The following is a 15,144-nucleotide window of genomic DNA, read 5'->3' on the forward strand; positions in this document are numbered from 1 at the left end:
ACGAGACCAACTCACCTCTCCGAGCCGAAACCAGCAAGGAAGCCGGAAGGAAACTAGGCGCAGAGGCACGTGGGAAATGTAGTCCCGGGTAGGGAAGGCCTGGTCCTCGCCTTAACGGGCTGCGGGGGATGCGAAAGCGCGGGCGCGAGTGGGCAGGGCGGGAGCGCGCCGTGAACCTCCCGGCTTGGGGTTGAACTGAAAGCGGGACCGGCTTCGAGGCTGCACCGGGATGAATGAGGCGCCCGCTGCCAACTTGGGTTTGAGGTGTCTCTGCGGAACTGCTACTGGGGTTTAGAGAGAAGTGTTGGCACCAGCAGCGCCTAATACATGTACTAGATACATGGCAGGTGCTCTGTATATATAAACCCAAGCAGGACGTAGGTACATCAAGTCTCAATATCCCCAAACTCTTAGGAGAATCTGGACACCCAGAGGTTGCTCGCCCTCTAGCTCTTTCCCTCCCCCGCTTCCTCCTCTCTTTAGGCTTTTTTCCCCTCTTTCCCTCCTGCACTTGTGAAGGTATAATTCTATAAAAGCCTACTAGGTTAAGGTGGTTGATATTGTCATTTAGATATTTTTTGTCCTTACCGATTTAAAAAAAAATCTAGTTCTAGTAATTACTGAGATAGAGTGTCTATTTCTACTAGTACCACCAGGTTTTGCTTCAAGTATTTTCAAGCCCTGTTAAGTACATACATTTATGATTGTTTTCCTGATGAAGAGGTCTGAAAAGTAAATATTAGGAACATATTACTCATCAGATGAGTAATAATTGAATTTGTCCTCTGCTGAGTTCATTCAGGAAAGAAACTGGATAAGCCTGCTGGGGACCACACTGCAGCATCCTCCTCATCTTAAAATTTTTATCTGTTGGTTCATAGATATTTTCATCTCTCAAAAAACTTCAGGAAATATCTGAAAATATCTAGGCTTAAATCTCACTTTTTCACACAGTTAAATATATATGGAGTAGGAGATAAATGAAAATTATGGTGGTGGATTTGTCTCTACCTTTAGTTCATTCCGTTTTTGCTTCATGTAACAGTATTTTAAAGCTGTTAGTACAGTATATGCACATTTATGATTGTGTGTCTTCCTAATGAATTGACCCTTCTATTATGAAACATTTCTCTGTCTCTTGTCTTGACATCTGTTTCATTTAATATTAGTACAATCACTCTGGGCTTGCCAGGTTGTGCTGGTGGTAAAGAACCCGCATGCCAATGCAGGAGATGTTAAGAGACTCGGGTTGGATCCCTGGGTCAGAAAGATCCCGTGGAGAAGGGGATGGCAACCCACTCCAGTATTCTTGCCTGGGAAATCCCACGGACAGGGGAATCTGGTGGGCTACAGCCCACAGGGTCGTGAAGAGTCAGACACAACTGAGTGATTGAGTACGTACACATGTACCCATTGCATTAAAAATGTATGATAAACTTCACTGAAGAGTATGGGGGAAAAAGAAGCTGATCTAAGTAACTCTGGAAATGAGTAGAAACTGTAAGTCTAGAGACAAATGTACATAAATGGTGTCTGGGTAAAAGTTCTGAAACCACTACATGTATACTGGTATGAAACAAACAAATAGATGGATGAAAGACAATGAAAGCCAGGTTTTTCAGTCTTGGAGTGGGAGGTTCCAGACCACCAGGCAAGGGAAGGTAATGAGAGGGCAACAGGCAGGAAGGCCAGGGGTCTCCGAAGGGAGGAAATAGGCTGCAAGTGTCAGACATTTTATCTCTCTCTTAAGCTGCAGGAGGAAACAAACTAGCGATATTTTTTCCCTTCTGTATACAAATTTAAAAGAGGTTTCTCTTAAAATACTGTGTTGCCATGACACCTGGTTTCACCTGAAGTTAACTATTCTCAAACTTTGAGTTAACCAATGCATTTTTCTTATGGAAATGTTTGTCTTAAGCTATGTTAATGTACTGTGCATTTACCCCAAACGCTGTCTTCCGCCTAATGGCTCAGAACCTACTTGACAAACCAGTATGTTATACTCAGACATTGTTTCCCTAATCTATGTGAATGAAACTATTTGCATGATCTGCCTTTCTGCAAAATGCAAGTCAATCGTTTTATGACCCGGGATGTCCGATGCCCAGATTATTCCAAAATACATCTTATGGATGAGGGGCCTGGTGCCATTCTGAGTTTAAGACATTCCTTTCTTTCATTAACAAACTGCTAGTGACTGTATAACATCCAGCTGAAGACTAGCGGGGGGCACTCTTTCTGCCCCCTTCTGGTGCCTATGTCAGAAGCTTTCTCTATCTCCTTTATACTTTAATAAAACTTTATCACACAAAAGCTCTGAGCGATCCAGCCTCGTCTCTGGCCCCGGATTGAATTCTTCTCATCCAGAGGCCAAGAATCCCGGCCGTCTTTCTGTGGTTCAGCAACAACCTTTCAGTAAGAGGGTTCTGGTCACCAATTACAATGTGTGTGAAGGGTTTTCCACACACCACCAAGCAATTTTTGGACACCAGCTGGGTGTCCTATAATTCAGCCCAATTCAGACACCGTTTACTCAGAGATAAGCAAATGGCGACCTACTCCAGTACTCTTGCCGGGAAAATCCCATGGACGGAGGAGACAGGTAGGCTGCAGTCCATGGGGTCGCTAAGAGTCGGACACGACTGAGCGACTTCACTTTCACTTTTCCTTTCATGCATTGGAGAAGGAAATGGCAACCCACTCCAGTGTTCTTGCCTGGAGAATCCCAGGGACAGGGGAGCCTGGTGGGCTGCCGTCGATGGGGTCGCACAGAGTCGGACACGACTGAAGCGACTTAGCAGCAGCAGCAGCATCAGACTGCATGGGTTGAGGGCTCGGTCCTGTAAGATTGCTCACCCCTACCACTTTAGATGCGAATTGTAAGCCCAGATTGTTACCTGTCTTTCTGACCAATTGGTTATGTTCTCACAACCCCTCCTTCAGGTTTGATTAATTTGTTGCAATGGCTCACAGAACTAAGGAAAACTGTTTACTTACTAGATTACCAATTTATTACCAAGGATATTAAAAGATATGCATGAACAGCCAAATGAGATATGGAGGGGAAAGTTATCATGGAGTTTGGGGCCTGCAGGGCACAGTGACACATGGATGCAGTCTGGTTCCCTAACCTAGAAGCTCTCTGAACCCCCTCCTTTCTGGTTTTTATGGAGGCTTCATTACATAGACCAATTTCTAGCCCCTCTCCATCCCCAGAGGTGGGACGGTGACAAAGGAGAGGAAAAGGGGGTCTGAAAGTTTCAACCTCTAATCACATGGTGGACTCCACTGGCTACCAGTTCCCATCCTTGGGTGCTTTCCAAAAGTCACTTCTTGGGCTTCTCTGGTGCTCCAGGGGTTAAGAATCCATGTGCCAATGCAAGGGACACGGGTCTGATGCCTTATCCAGGAGCATCCCACATGCCACCCGGCAGCTAAGCCCATGAGCCACAACTACTGAGTCCACATGCAGCAACTACTGAAGCCAGTGCGCCTAGAGCTTGTGCGTTGCAACAAAAGCCACTGCAATGAGAAGCCCGTGCACCACAAGAAAGAGGAGCCCTTGCTCACCGCAGCTAAAGCCTACGCAGCAACGAAGACCCAGCACAACCAAAAGTAAACAATTTTTTAAAGGCTGACATCATCAGTGATATGTTGATAGCATGTACCTCTAATATGATGTTGTAAGAATGGCAGTTAGTGTGACCTTCCTCCCCCAGATTTAAACTCCTAGTCTAACTAGGAAAAGAACTTTAGACAATTACAACTTTGGGGACATTTTATAAAACTAACCAGTGCTTCTGAAAACTGTCAAGGACATCAAAAACAAGAAAACTGGGACTTCCCTGATGGTCCAGTGGTAAACAATCCTCCTGCCAATGCAGGACACACGGGTTTCATCCCTGGTCCTGGAATATCCCACATGCCACAGAGCGACTAAGCTCGTGGGACACAACTACTGAAGCCTGCGCACTCTAGAGCCCTTGTCTGCAACAGAGAAGCCATTATGGGAAGACTATGCACCACAAGGAAGAGTAGCCCCCGCTGGCTGCAACTGAAGAAAGCCTGCGCACAGAAACGGAGACCCAAAGCAACCAAAACTAAAAATAAATTAAAAAAAAAAAAAAAACAGGGAAACTCTGAGAAACTGTCACAGCCTTGAGCAGCATAAGGATACAGAGGACTAAATACAATGTATCCTGGATAGGATCCTGGAGCAGAAGGACATTAGGTAAAAACTAAGGACATTTGACTGGAGTATTGTTGTTCAGTTACTCAGTTATGTCCGATTCTTTGCTACCCCATGGACTGCAGCATGCCAGGCTTCCCTATCCTTCACCATCTTCTGGAGCTTGCTCAAACTCATGTCCATTGAGTTGGTGATGGTATCTAACCATCTCATCCTCTGTTGTCCCCTTCTCCTCCTACGTTCAATCTTTCTCAGGATCAAGATCTTTTCTAATGAGTCAGCTCTTCCTATCAGGTGGCCAAAGTATTGGAGCTTCAGCCTCAACAGCAGTCCTTCCAATGAATATTCAGGGTTGATTTTCTTTAGGATTGACTGGTTTGATCTCCTTGCTGTCCAAGGATGGAGTATGGGCTTCAGTTAATAAGAATATATTAATGCAAATGTACCATAGCAGTGTAGGATGTTAACAAAAGGAAAAACTGAGTTCTCATTATTTGGGAACTCAACTATTTTTGGAACTTTTCTGTAGGTCTAAAACCATTCTAAAAGAAAAAGCTTATTTAAAATAAAGTATGGGGCTATAGACAGGGAAGCCTTGTGTGATGCAATCCATGGGGTTGCAAAGAGTTGGACACAACTTAGCAACTGAACAACAGCAATTTAAAAAAATAATAAAAGTGGAAAACATGAAAGAAAATGACATGTGAAAGGCAGTGCCAGAAATTCTAATGCCTAACAGAAATTCAAGAAGGAGAAACCAATAATAAGGAAGAAAAGGGAATTTTAAGGAAAAAAAGAAAAAAAGCAGATAAAAAATTTTCTTGAGGGTGAAAAAAGACACAAATTTTCAAGTAAAAATTATAAAAGCTAAAATTTAAAGTACTCTTTCTTTTCTCAGGCCTACTTTTAAAAATGTTACATGCATTAATTATTTCTCAGAACAATCTCTTTGTGTCAGTACTATTTTGACCCTGTGACGGACACAGAAACCCAGAGAGGTGAAGCAACCTGTCCAAAGTCACAGAGCAATTAGTGGAGGAGGCAGAATGCAAACCTGCTTTTTTTGTTAATAAAACTTATTTTGACATAACATCAAACAGAAAAGTTGCAAAAACAGCACAAAGAATTTCTGTATACCCTTCACATAGATTCTATAAATGCTAACATTCACCACATTTATTTTACAATCCTATTTTTGTCTGAACAATTGGAATTTCATTCAAAAAGTTGGTTGCCCACATAAGGCTCCTTTCCCCTAAATGCTTCAGCATATACATCCTAAAAGCAAAGACATTCACTTTCATAATTTCCATTATTACAATTATCAAAATTATGAAATTTACGTGCATATAATACTTTTAATATTTACCTTATTCAAATTCACAATTGTTCAAATAAAGCCTTTATAGAAAAAACTTTTTTCTGGTCCAGGATCATATATTACACTTGTCATGTCTCTGGTCTCCTTTAACTTGAAACAATTCCTCAAGTTTGATCCTTCTTGACGCTGACATTTTTGAAGAGTAAAGGCCAGTTGTAGAACATTGCTTGAATTGCATTTTTCTGTGATTTCCTTATAATTAAATTCTGGTTATGTCCTTTGTTAGGAATATCACAGGAGTTGCTCTGTTCTTCTCAATGCATTATAACAGGAGGTACAGGATATCATTTTGTACCACAGTGGTTATGTTAACTTTGATTACTGGTTAAGGTGCTGTCTACCAGGTTTCTTCACTGTAAAATTACTACTTTCCCCTTTGTAATCAGTATTTGTGGAGACAGACTTTAAAATGATATCAAACTCTATTTTCTCATCAAATTTTCACTCACTAATTTTAGCATACATTGATGATTTTTTCCTTAATTTTATTTATTTCTTTTCTGGCTGCACTGGGTCTTTGTTGTTGTGCAGGCTTTTCTCTAACTGTGGCAAGCGAGGGGCTACTCTCTAGTTGCGGGGCATGAGCTTCTCGCTGCAGTGGCTTCTCTTGTTGGGGAGCATGGGCTCTAGGACGTGCAAGCTTCAGTAGTTGTGGCACATGGGCCCAGTGTTTGCGGCTTCCAGGCTCTAGAGCACAGGCTCAATAAATTGTGGCACATGGGCTTAGTCACATGTGCGATCTTCCTGGACCAGGGATCAAACCTGTGTCCCCTGCATTGGTAGGTGGATTCTTTCACCACTGAGCCACCAGGGAAGCCCCTACATTGATGATTCTAACCAGAATCAATGATTACTGTGATGGCTGACTGATGGTGATTTTCTAATTTCACCATGCCTTCTATTAATACATTAGTAAGTTGGCATTCTACTATTAAATGTTTTCCAGTCACTGGGTTATCAATGATTTTACTCAATCTGCTACCATCATGACCTATTTTGATGCTCAGATTGTCCAGATCTGGCCAGTGAGAACCCCTTGAAATACTGTGACTTTCTGACATATTTCATCCATTTTTTGAGCACTTCCGTACTACTTCCACAGAATGTTCCAACCACATCTTATGTTTTCTCTGCTCGGCGTTTTATGCTATTTCTCCAAGGAGTCCTTGTTCCTTGGATATAGGTGCTGGATATTCTCATTGCTACAAAGTGTAATTGCTTCTATGTCCTTTCTGCTAGAGGGACATACATACACACATTTCTATATGTATTTCTAAATTTATTTTTTAAAAACATCACTTTAAAAAGTGATGCTCCCAATTGCAATCCAACACCACAGGGTTCATTCTAGCCTCTTCCTCTCCATATTGTAACTCCCTTCTCCAGCAACAACAAACTTGGATCCTATTTATTTACTCCCATAATACTTTTTTGCCTGATTCTAGAATACATGCATTAGTTTCAGTGTTGAGAGCCGTTCTGGAACTACTGCCGGATGACAAAGTCACAGCACCACTCAAGAAGAAACTGCCAAGCGGTTTCTCTCCAGGATCGGAACCTTCACTCCTTCCGGTTTCTATGCTTCTGTTGTGGCTAGCTGTGTTTCTTTCTTTCTGTTGGGAACCGTTCTGGAGCTACTGCCGGATGACAAAGTCATGGCACCACTCAAGAAGAAACTGCAAAGCGGTTTCTCTCCAGGATCGGACCCTTCACTCCTTTCTGCTTCTATGCTTTTGTTGTGGCTAACTCTGTTTCATTCTTTGATGGCTGGAGTTGTAGGGACTTCCATGATGAGGTCACGAGAGTCCAGGGAAAAGAAAAATGATCACTTGCCCCAGAGAAACATTCCAAAAATGATTAAACCTACAGGGGCCCTTGGCTGGTGGGTCCCTAACACTCAGCCAGGGAATAAGGTCATGTTCATTTGGAAAACAAGCCCTAAGCCTATTGTGACCTGGCCTCATGAGGAGATTATTATTGATGACTGGAAAACTTGGGTCATGTATCAGGGAAAATTACAGAAACTGAGCCAATTACCTTTTCTCATAAAGATTGGGACACTAGAGATATTTGTGCCCCTTAGAATCTAAGCGTAAACAGAAAGAAATATGTGAATTGTATTTTAAATGGTTTCAAGGTAAACTGCAAAAGACTCATCCCTGACAGAAATAGTCTGGTGGTATGTGGGTAGATGGTAAACAAACCACCACTGACAATGGCTGTACTATGAGAAACTCTTGACCTTAGATGCTGCTATAGTATACGTTCAGAAAACTAAGATCATGGCATCTGGTTCCATCACTTCATGGGAAATAGATGGGGAAACAGTGTCAGACTTTATTTTTCTGGGCTCCAAAACCACTGCTGATGGTGAGTGCAGCCATGAAATTAAAAGACACTTACTCCTTGGAAGGAAGGTTATGGCCAACCTAGATAGCATATTTAAAAGCAGAGACATTACTTTGCCAGCAAAAGTCCGTCTAGTCAAGGCTATGGTTTTTCCAGTGGTCATGTATGGATGTGAGAGTTGGACGGTGAAGAAAGCTGAGTGCCGCAGAATTGATGCTTTTGAACTGTGGTGTTGGAGAAGACTCTTGAGAGTCCCTTGGACTGCAAGATCAATCCATCCTAAAGGAGATCAATCCTGGGTGTTCATTGGAAGGACTGATGTTGAAGCTGAGACTCTAATACTTTGGCCACCTCATGCGAAGAGTTGACTCATTGGAAAAGACCCTAATGCTGGGTAGGATTGGGGGCGGGAGGAGAAGGGGACGACAGAGGATGAGATGGTTGGATGGCATCACCGACTCGATGGACATGGGTTTGGGTGGACTCCGGGAGTTGGTGATGGACAGAGAGGCCTGGCGTGCTGCAATTTATGGGGTCGCAAAGAGTCGGGCACGACTGAGCGACTGAACTGAACTGATACTGCTTATTCGCTGAAGCAAGACGCTGTATTCGCTGAAGTAGCAGGCTGTACAGAATAAGTAGATGGAATAATATGATTCATAGACCATGTTTTAGTAGAATAAAAATAGGTTTCAGGGTAAACATGTAACCAAAATGTGACAAAGGACTAGGAAAAAACTTTTAACATATGTTAGAATCAGGGGATGTTGATCTGAACGGAAAAATATTGTAAGAATCATTACATAGAAAAACATGTGCTATATAAGTAGAGACTAAAAGCAATAAAGATTATGGTCCTTGGACCATCAAACAACTCTGTGTCTTTCTTTCCTCTCCCCAACGCCATTCATCCCTTGGGTACTCCTGGACCTACTGGAGCAGGACTCTGGCATTTCAGAATTACTAGTCTATATAGGTGTGTAAACCAATCCTACTAACTCTAGTTAATTATTTGTTTACGGCTTCTTTTTTTTCTGTTTTTAGCCTGAGGAAATACAGTTAAATTGTCTTCAAAAGTTGCTTGCCTGTCTTTTTTCCCCGTTTGGTATGAAGGAAACATTTGTTTTTGCCTATGTTCCAACTTAAGGTCTCTCTTCTGTGAGTCACTTAAAAAAATTGAACTATAGTTGATTTACAATATTGTGTTAGTTTTAGGTGTACAGCAAATCAGTTATTTATATATATATAAATATATATTTTCAGATTACTTTTCATTAGAGGTTATTACAAGATATTGAACACAATTCCATGTGCTATACAGCAAATCCTTATTTATCTATTTATCTATTTTATATATAGTGGTATGCCCCTGTTAGTCCCATACTCTTTATTACTCCCTACTTTCCCCTTTGGTTGTTACTGACTTTTACAATTTGCAAAACATTATATGGTCCCCAAAGTAAAAAAAAAAATACACACAAAGAATGTGTCACTTCCCTATCCCCTCATGTACTAAAATTCCCTGTATATTTGGGTCTATTTGTGGAATTCTGTTCTATTTCCCTGATCTGTTCATGATGAGTACCACATTGTTTCAATTATAGGGACTTTTCAGCATTTTTCATTCTTCTTGGACTAGTACCCACTTTGAAGCTTTTCTTTTTCAGTGTTAGGCTATTCTTACATAAAACCTGTATTGCTACCACTATGGGTACTTTATACACTTCAGATGAAAAGATTAACTGAATTGTCCCCCTTCAGTAATTCTCTTTCCCAGTATATTTTCTCTTCGTGACCCTTATCAATATCTGAAGTTTTCTTAGTTAGGTACTCACTGGTTGTCTGCTTTCCAGATTTTCTCGGAGATTGAGGATCTCATATTTAATATGTACTATCATATTGACATAGGCAGAGCACACAATGGCAGACTGTGGGTGTGCATTTTGCACAAGCACTTAACTCGTATTTTTTTCATTAGCTATTACAGTGGCTGTACAGTCTTATCACATTGTGGTTTTAATTTTTCCATTTTCTGTACTTTCTGATATCTTTATTGTTCATTTGGATACCCATTTCTTGTAAGTGCTTATTTTCCTCCCCCCTCCCTTTCTGGTTATACTGCCCAGCATGGAGGATCTTAGTTCCCTGACCAGGAATCCAACCTGTACCCCCAGCAGTGGAAGCGGGGAGTCTTAACCACTGGACAGCCAGGGAAGTCCCTCCCATTTCTTACTAACTGTCTGTCACTTATTGATCTGTAGCGGTTCTTTATACATTCTGGATGAGTATATTGTGAATATATTCTCCCAGTCTGTGACTTGCCTTTTCACTTTCTTGATGAAAATAGGTGTTTAATTTTAATACAGTAAAATTGACTATTTTTTCCCCATATGGTTAGTGGTTTTAGTGTCCTGTTTAAGAAATCTTTGCTGCCCCAAGGCCAGAAAGATATTCTATGTTTTCTTCTAAAGCCTTTGTTGTATCTTTTACAATTATATCACTAATACATCTGGAATTGATTTTTTTTTTTTATCAATGTTACCCTGTAGAGGAACTTCTGTCATAAATCAGATGACCACATATATGTATTAGTAGGTCTATTTCAGGACTCTGTTTTATTGTTGGTCTAATTGTTCATTTTACATCAGCATCATGTTGCCTTAATGACCAAAGTACACCTGATCACATTAACAAATTCAAGAAGAAAAATATGTCAATGTACCAAAAAGGCATCTGACAATATTCACAGGCACTTTTAATTAAGAAAAAAAAAGTTAAATAGGAACTGAAGGAAACAATTAGCAAATGTTACACTAAATGATTTCCATTAAGTTGGGAAAAACAACTAGATGTCTGCTATCACTAATCCTAAATCTTGTTCTGGAAATTATTTTTATTACAAAATCACATCTATTTGTAGTTGATTGGCTAAAAAAATCAAGTCTAATAAAAAAAATTTATAGTTTATTGGGTAACAATGAAAGCTATGATTTCATCCATGTTTAAAACTTTATCACAATATCACAATAAAAAAAATCTGCGAGAAGGTTAAGTCCATCATAATACCTGTATTGCTCTCTAGAATGTTATTTTTTAAGACTCCCACAATTTTGGGGGGGCCATGCCATGTGGCCTGCAGGAACTTAGTTCCCCCACCAGGGATTGAATCTGGGGCTATGGCAGTGAAAGTACTGAGTCCTAACCTCTGGACCACCAGGGATGTCCCAAGAATCTCACAATTTTTATATCAATTTTTTTAAAGAAGGAACATGGGCAATACATATGAATTGGCAAGCTACAGTATCTAGTAATAAACATGTGAAAAGATGCTCAACTCCTTATTTACCAAGAAAATATTAAAGCACATACCAGAAATGGGGCTATAAGGTTGAAGGGGTTGTAAACTGGCACTACAATTATATGCTCTTTCTTTTTATTGATGTGGACCATTTTTAAAGTCTTTACTGAATTTGTTACAATATTGCTGTTTAATGTTTTGGATTTTTGGCTGCAAGAGTGTAAGATCCTGGCTCCCTGACCAGGGATCGAACTCACACTCCCTGCATTGGAAGGTGAAGTCTTAACCCCTGGACTGTCAGGTAAGTTCCCTGACGTTCTCCTCTTCTATGGTAATATCTAGTGAGGATGAGAGTGAACATAACCTGTGACTTACCAATCTCACCTTTTGATAAATATCTCAGAGAAAATCTTGCTTATGAATAGCAAGAAACATATATCCAATAAGATATTTTTCAGTGAGAAATTATATATAACCTAAATATTGACCAATAAAAGGCCAAAATACATATTGTGTATTTAGAACAGGGCTAGGGGTTTTCAATTCTACTGAAAAGCACCATGTTAAATCAAATAAAGCAAGCAGCTGTTTGGACAGCATGCTGTGAGTTGCTTTCCTCACCATATAACCATACACCTGCCATAATGCTGACATTTCCATCCCTGAAGCCTTTCTTTTTGGTGAGGGCAACATCTGCCAAAGTGGAATTACATCTACAATACGTATTGGGAATGGGAGTTCTATACTGAAGTATGAGATACATTGCATTAGATAAAATAAAACACTTCATAGTTTTTTGATAGGCACTTAATGTGATCCCCCCCCCCCACCAAGAAATACAAAATACAGCACTCTCATGCTTTGGAAACCTGATGTGAAGAGCCAACTCATTGGAAAATGAGGATGGATGCAGGGAAAGATTAAAGGCTGGAGAAGAGAACGATAGAGAACGAGATTGTTGGATGGCATCACCGACTTAAGGGACAAGAGTTTGAGCAAGCCCCCGGGGATGGTGAGGGACAGGGAGACCTGGCATGCTGCAGAACATGGGGTTGCGAAGAGTCGGATACGACTGAGTGACTGAACAACAACATGCTTGTTAGGCCACAAAATCATTTTCTGTAAGAACCATTAAGTAGCAGTGTCTTGTGGAACATACTTTAAGAAATTTTGAGTTAATGTACTGTCCCCAAAACACTTCTATTAACAAGAAAATGTTACCAGAGAGAAACACATTGACTTGTTAGAAAAACCTAATTTTATTATAGCACCTAACATACTTGTGTTACATTTTTGTGTAAACATTGTGCACTGACCACAAATTAAAAGCATTTTGAAATCATGAGTGGGAGAGATTTGCTATTCTAAATGATGAATGATTATTCAGTGACATCTGGCCAGTCTGCCCACTTTAAGCAAAATGGACTTGGAGGTACAAGTCAATGTAAGAGTGACATTAGTTTGACTGAAAATGAAATAAATCTCTTTATTATGGCACTACTCACTTTCTCCTGTTGAAGGTATTAATTTTTAAGTATTGAATGCCTATTTTTTATAGTAATTTTTCATTCCTTTATCAAATTAATGAGGCTAACATAAATGACAAAAAGAAGAGAAACAATCTAAAAGATAACTGGGGCTGGATCATGTCATTTCCCCCAACATTGTCACACTGCTTGAGTTAGAAAACCTAAAATCTGGATGCCTAACTAAATCACAAACGGTCAGGCCCCAGGTATTTCTGGTAAACCATTTTATGGTTTATAACTGTTTTATTAGATTACTGAGTTCAATTTACTTACCTCTTTTTGGAATGTATGCATGTATCTCAAATGACACAGGCCTAGATTTTGCTTTTTAGGAGTTATCCTCATCTAATTTTATTATTGGGATATTTGCCTTGTAGAGTGATTCTGAAAAATTTTGTTAGAGATTATCTATTCTTTAAAACTTTCTTGCCTGCAAAACTATTGACCCTAGTTTTTAAAAAAACAAGAGCATAACTACATTTCTTTTCCCTTGTCTACAGATCTCTTACATTATAAACCTATGTTACAAAATCTATAAATTATAAATTGCTTAAAATATAAAATAAAATATAAAATAGATTGTTCAGGTTTTCTATAGAATCTTAAGTCAACTTTGATCATTTAGGTTTCTCTAAATAGTTCATTCTCCTTATTTTTATACATAATGAAATATATGTATATTATAGTACATTCATAAACTTAAAAACTTTTAAATCTCTGATATATGTAGCTATTCACAATTCCCATACATAAAGCTGTAACTGAATCATCTTTTCTCCCTCAATAATAACTGTTGATTCTATATTAATGCTCTTTTCAAGAAGAATATTCTTGGATAAAATCTACTAGTTTCTTATTCTACTTACACTTTTAAAAAATTGTATTTTTACCTTTATTGTATGAATTACTTCCTGCTATTTACCTTAATTTTTTTAAAAATTTGTTTTCTGGGAATTCCCCAGCAGTCCAGTTTTAAGGACTTCTCGCTTTCACTGCAGAGGCCCTGGGTTCAATCCCTGGTTGGGGAACCAAGATTGCACAACCCATGCAATGTGACCAAAAAAAAAAATTTCTGGCTTCAGCTAAATGCTTTTTTTTCCAGTACATTTATCGACTTCCTGCTGTGTGACAGGCACAGTAGGTATGGTAACAGAGTGCTGAACTAACTCTCAAGGCTGGTTTTCTAAATGCATCAAGGTTACTATATTTTTTTACCAAGTAGAGCTTTAGTGACTTCCCACAAATTTTTACTTGGAGGTATCAAATTATCATTTATCATGAATAGTTTAAAATTTCAGATTTTCTACTTAGACAAAAACTTTATTATGGAAATTTTTAAATATATGCAAAGGTAGTAAGAATAGCGCAACGAACCCTATGTTCCCATTATTCAAGCTTCAACAATTAGCAACATTTTGCTGATCTTATTTCATCTATCGTTTCCGCTTTTCACTTTTCTTCAGTATTAAAAGCAAATCATACACATGACATAATTTTATCTTTGAATACTTCAGTATGGATCTCTAATGCATAAGGGTTTGTACACACACCCAAACCAATGCCATCATCATGCCTAACAAATGAATTCTTGTTGTTGTTTAGTTGCTAAGTCGTATCTGACTCTTTTGCAACCCCACAGACTGTATAGCCTGCTAGGCTCCTCTGTACATGGGATTTTCCAGACAAGAATATTGGAATGGGTTGCCATTTCCTTCTCCAGGGGATCTTCCTGACCCAGGGATTGAACCTGTGTCTCCTACATTGCAGGAGGATTCTTTACTACTGAGCCATTTGAGAAGCCCAACAAATGAATAATAGTCTAATATAATTTAATACCCATCCTAGGTTTACCTTTTCACAATGTTTTTTTTTAATTTACTTGTCAGAATCAGGATTGTATTGAATATATTTTCTTATTTTCTGTTTTCTCGATGTTCTGGCATTTAGAGACTTGATCTTGGAGCAACTATCCCAGCTAGAGATAGCAAATTCCTTGACAAATGGCTCCCCGGTGAGCATGCTTTGATATACAAACCAACCAATCCGAAGTTGAAACCCCTTTACCAAACATCTCCTTTAGCAAACTCTCAAGACACCAAGCCAATATTCTTCCTGTCCTGAATCACCCCAGAGCCAAGTACTGGACAACTAAGGACCACCGCTGTAGCTCTGAGTCCACAAAATTATTCAATCTATCTAGTCCTAAACTTGCTCAGTGTATCTAGCCGGCATCACATCGCCCATTCCTTCCTGGGAAAACTCAAGTAAAGTTTCTGAGTCATGCTCTGCCCTTTCCTGCGTTCTGTCTCCTAACAGGACTAGGTGCTTCTTCCATGTGGTCCTATATGCATGCGGTGCTTCCTGTTAGTAGAAATCTCTGCCAATAAGCTTCTTCCTT

General features: G+C 39.6%; 1 long non-coding RNA gene across 1 annotated transcript in view; it reads left to right on the forward strand.

The window, feature by feature from the left end:
* The window catches only part of LOC145515794 (uncharacterized), a 21,723-nt gene continuing 6,579 nt past the window's right edge, over window positions 1-15,144 (forward strand). The window contains exon 1 of the long non-coding RNA XR_014061016.1: window positions 1-88. This is a non-coding gene — a long non-coding RNA (uncharacterized LOC145515794). The remainder of the gene's footprint in view (window positions 89-15,144) is intronic.

This window comes from Giraffa tippelskirchi, chromosome 7 (assembly GCF_054371585.1).
Source record: "Giraffa tippelskirchi isolate mGirTip1 chromosome 7, T2T-mGirTip1v1.2.pri, whole genome shotgun sequence".
In the NCBI taxonomy this organism is placed as follows: domain Eukaryota; kingdom Metazoa; phylum Chordata; class Mammalia; order Artiodactyla; family Giraffidae; genus Giraffa; species Giraffa tippelskirchi.